The sequence below is a fragment of the Anthonomus grandis genome, chromosome 8 (assembly GCF_022605725.1).
Source record: "Anthonomus grandis grandis chromosome 8, icAntGran1.3, whole genome shotgun sequence".
In the NCBI taxonomy this organism is placed as follows: Eukaryota; Metazoa; Arthropoda; class Insecta; order Coleoptera; family Curculionidae; genus Anthonomus; species Anthonomus grandis.
Genome location: NC_065553.1, coordinates 35015460 through 35020155, shown reverse-complemented (window position 1 = coordinate 35020155; position 4696 = coordinate 35015460). Strand labels below are relative to the sequence as shown.

Sequence of the window (4696 nt, the reverse complement as noted above, 5' to 3'; positions counted from 1 at the left end):
CGGAGCCATTACAACCAGTAAAAAAGCAGATTTACTAAAACTTTGTAAAAGTGGGGTCATTCCAGAAGAATTTCATAATTATTATAAAGCACTAGTTACCTCAAAAGATGTAGTCCCAGAACCTGCAGTAGAAGATAGTGACCCAGAAGGTGAATTAACCGATGGTGAGTCTTATGATAACTGAAAAAAACTTGACAGCCAAAACAAGATAAATACAAGTTTAATTTATTGTTTATTAAAAAAATATCACATTTTGTTTTATTTTTGCTATGTTATTAATAATAAAATTTTAATAATAACTTGTTTAATGCTTTTTAAAAAAAAATATTATTAAGCAAAAAAAATGGATTTTTAAAATTCGTTTTAATATTAAAATGCTCATAACTCAAAATCTATAAAATGTGACTTATCTGGTTTTTGTAGCAACCCGACGATATGACCATGGAATAACTTCTAAAACTTAAATAAACATTTGATTTAGGAATAGCTGTAACCCACCAACTTAATTCTTTTCTTATACAATCGGTAATTAATATCTAAGAACTGTAGTTATATTTAGATTTTTTCAATGCCAAATATTTATACCTTTCCAATGACTTTGTATGCATTATGCCGTAATTTATTGCAGGAGAAATTGCAACCAAGTAACCTATGATCTTAGCCAGTTCTTTAATTTTACACGTAAGTCGAATGCTAAAACTCTGTATTAGTTTTATAGTTTTAATACATTTCTTTTCTTGGACTCAGGAAGTTCAATATTCATATTCTTACTATTGTAAATAAATCCTAAAAATTTACAGATCTGGCTAGGTTGTAATTGGCTCTTTTTATAATTTATTACGAACCCTAATAACTCTAACAGTGAAATTGTCTTATTTACATTAGCCACCCATACACCAACATTCATTCCGCAAGGAAAGACTAATCGCGAAGGAATGAATGCCGATTAGTGAGATTTGAGATGACGGGCCGACGCTCAAAATTTTCCTGTCGGAAAATCTCGCCGTCTTGAAGTGATGACTGGCGTTTTAGTTAGTGTGTTAATACTTGTCTTGGCGGGTTTATTTAAGGTACTTTTGTTGTATCTTGGCGTGTCACCTCAAGTATTATTTTCATTTTGAATTGGTTTATCACATATTTATTTGTACGTACCTACTCGTATATAACTACTACTATGGAGGACGATAATACACAAAGCTCCATAGTCGATGTAAGTTGCGAAAAATCCGAAATACCCCCGAGAGTATTTTGAAGGAATTTATTGAAAAATATTGTGAACTACCCCAGTTGTGGCAAATCAAAAATAAAGAAATTTACAACAACAGGAATTTAAAGAATCATGCTTACGTCGAGTTACTTAAAATTTGGAAGAAGTTTGATACCGAAGCCGATCAAAAGACCGTAAAATCAAAAATTCAGTCACTAAGAGGATCTTTCCGAAAGGAACTAAAAAAGGTAAGTACCTATTCGACTTTATTTTGTCTCGTTTTGGAATAAAAACTATTAAGTAGATATTCTGGGTGATTTTAAGGTAAGATCCTAATAAACTTGTTATTCACTAATAATAACCCCAAAGTGGTACGTCAATATGTACAGGATGTCCTTTTTAATTGATACCACTATTGCTATTTCCGAAACGGTTAGAGCTGCGAGGTCGGTTAAATTGGTCGAAAAATGTATTTATTGATTTATTTATTAAATTCAAAATGTGCCATTTTTGGCCAAGTATGCACTTAATTATTAAAGAAATTGATATTAATGTCATTTTAAGGTTGAAAAGTCGGAGCGATCCGGCAAAGGAACTGAGAAAATCTACAAATCACATTTGTGGTACTTTAACTTAATGATGTTCCTAATAGACCAAGAATGACCAGCAGAGAGTATCGATAATATTACGTCCGTAACTCCAAATCTGACTGAAGTTGGTGAAAGTCAGGAAGCTAATCAAAAAGTAAATGAAGATACTGGGAGAATAGAAGATAATGAAGGAATAGAAGAAACAAATGAGGTAAATATGATATATATTATTAATAATAAGTACTCCATTTTAAAAGAATTCAAGCTATACCCTTCTGATGCATTTGTTCTTGCTATGAGACGCTCCCATATCCATTAAAGAATTGAAGATATTCTTCCCGGCATTTTTTCCCATTCAGCAAATCTTTCCTACTTACCCTACGCGTTTTCTGCAATCCATGCAAATCCACGTTATCCTTACTATCAGACTTAATCTTAATACCAAGGATAATTAAACCGTTTTACAAGTAGTAACAAAATTCTCTCAAAATCAGAACAATTAACAATGCAAAATTAGCTAAGAAAAAACAAAATATATTATTATCAATGACAATGATCAAATGTATTTCAAATCATTAATCATGGAGCAAAATTAATTCAAAAAACAAAATCCTACAAACTCTTAATAAGACTCCTAAAATGCAATAAGGAAATTCCTAAAACTTCAATTCCAGTAGAGTTTACCAGCCTCAAGGTCCTTTCGACAGGCGAGTGCATAGCATAGTTGGTACGATGATAAGGCAAAGAAAACAATCGATTTGCCCTCAGATTACGGTATGGTATATTAAATGAAACCCTATTAAGTAGTTCGGGACAAATCACAAGGCCATTCAAAAGTTTATAAATAAACACCAAATCATTCTCAGTGCGTCTCTTAAGTAAACTCCGCATATTCAGCAAGTTCATTGCTTCATCATAACAATGGTCATTAGGAACTGGAATGCGAAGTTTATAAAGGCAGAATTGTAGAAATTTATTTTGAACCCTCTCCAGTGCCATACAATTATTCATGTACAGAGGAGACCAAATTATTGATCCATACTGCAACAAAGAGACAACAAGTGATATGTACAACTTTTTGCAAGTTTTAACCGACAGATCCTTACAATTGCGCAGGACAAAACCAAGGACCTTAGATGCTTTAGTTATAATAGTATTTACATGGGTATTAAAATTCAATTGTTCATCAAAAAAGATACCAAGGTCCTTTACTACTTCAGTGTACCTAAGATTAACATTATCAATAATATAGGAGGAAGTTACCCGTTTGTTTCTTTTATAGGAACTAATGTAACTGCATTTACCCACATTCAGAGCCAAACTGTTACCAACACACCATTCACACAATCTATTCAGATCATCTTGCAAGAGAACCATGTCTTGTTCTCAACTGATCACCTTATAAAACTTTAAATCATCGGCAAATAACAAAAAATTACTATTTTTAAAGCAAACCAAAATATTATTAATGAAAATATTGAACAACAGGGGACAATTTAGTTGATCCTTTATTAATTCAATCAATATCTCTCTGATGGCGGATCAATAATTAGTTGATCCGCCATCAGAGTTTCTCCCATTTTTACCTATATCTACATATATAAATTCATAGTCAGCGTTTACCAAAGCCATCAAAACTATGCTATAAAATTTTTTGTGGTTATAGTAAAAAGCGCCAGATTTTGATGGATATGTTATTCTAATATGCTTTCCATCGATTGAACCACCGCAATAAGGAAACTGCCAACGGGAGTCGAATCGTTGTCCAATCTGCTTCCATTCACGTCTAGTTTTCGGAAACTGGAAAAAAAAATTCGGCGTCACCCATCTGAATTTAATTTTTATAGAACATGGGACATTTGACATATTACCACATTTGGTATACTTTGTCTCATCCTCTATCGTCTTGACTTCAGCCACCTAATGCATTTACGATAGCTTGGGTCAGTTTTAATTTGGTAATTCATAACCGGGCATCAGAGCCAGTTACCCCGGCTACATTACCACAGGTATTAGCAAATAATATGATAGATTCCGTTGTATTGCATGTTATTTTCGCGAACACCGATATTTTCTGATATTGTGGTAGGTAGGTTAAAGTACGTACCAGGCCCTTATTTACCCCTAATTAATTGATTTAGGACCGACACGGGGCCCTGGTAAACCCATTAGGTGGCCGGAGTCAAGACGATGGAGAATAAGAAAAACTATACCTATAGATTTTCTTACTTAAATTTTGTGTTCTAGACAAAAATTTGTCGAAACCTTAAATTAATAAGAACTAGTTAACTAAGAAATGTAATTGTAAGGTCCACAAAATTATCTGAAATAAGCAGTAAGGCAAAAGGCCTCAGTAAAGTTGTTTATATACATAATAAATAAGTAAAGACTATGATGTTTTCTCATTCAAATAAATAGGAAGTTGATTTTCTTTTTTTAAGGTAATGAACACACCATCAGTTGTCGAAAAAGGGAAAAGGAAATATGCTGAAGAAAACGGGCATGTTACTGGTAAGAAACAGAAAGTCAATGAAGGAAGAGAAAGAAAAATATTCAAAAATGTACAGAAGCCCTCACAGCCACACCAACTAAAAGTGAAGCGTTAGCTCAGTACATCTCTGCCAAATTCGAAAAAGTTACGAAGTTGGAACAAAAAATGTATGCCGAAACGCTGCGAACGTTCATCTGTACAGTCCACAACATCTCAGTATTCATAAACTATGATCAATTCTCCTTCATCGCCAGTAATACCATTCAGTCCAAATACCACAGAAACACAAAATGAAATTTTTAATGGTACCTCACAAATACAAACACTTTCTAATACTGCGGCTACCGCCACAGAAATGCAAGATTTCTTTTCCCCAAATTTAAAGGATTTCTATGCTAATGTTTCTAA

The 4696-nt window shown here is 33.1% G+C and overlaps 1 long non-coding RNA gene across 1 annotated transcript; it reads left to right on the top strand.

Moving 5' to 3' along the window:
• Positions 1 to 1281: 1281 nt before the first annotated feature.
• Positions 1282 to 4297, top strand: LOC126739072 (uncharacterized). Its single transcript, XR_007661538.1, has 3 exons — positions 1282 to 1455; positions 1772 to 2008; positions 4239 to 4297. It is a non-coding gene; the product is annotated as an uncharacterized LOC126739072 (long non-coding RNA).
• The last annotated feature ends 399 nt before the right edge of the window (positions 4298 to 4696 follow it).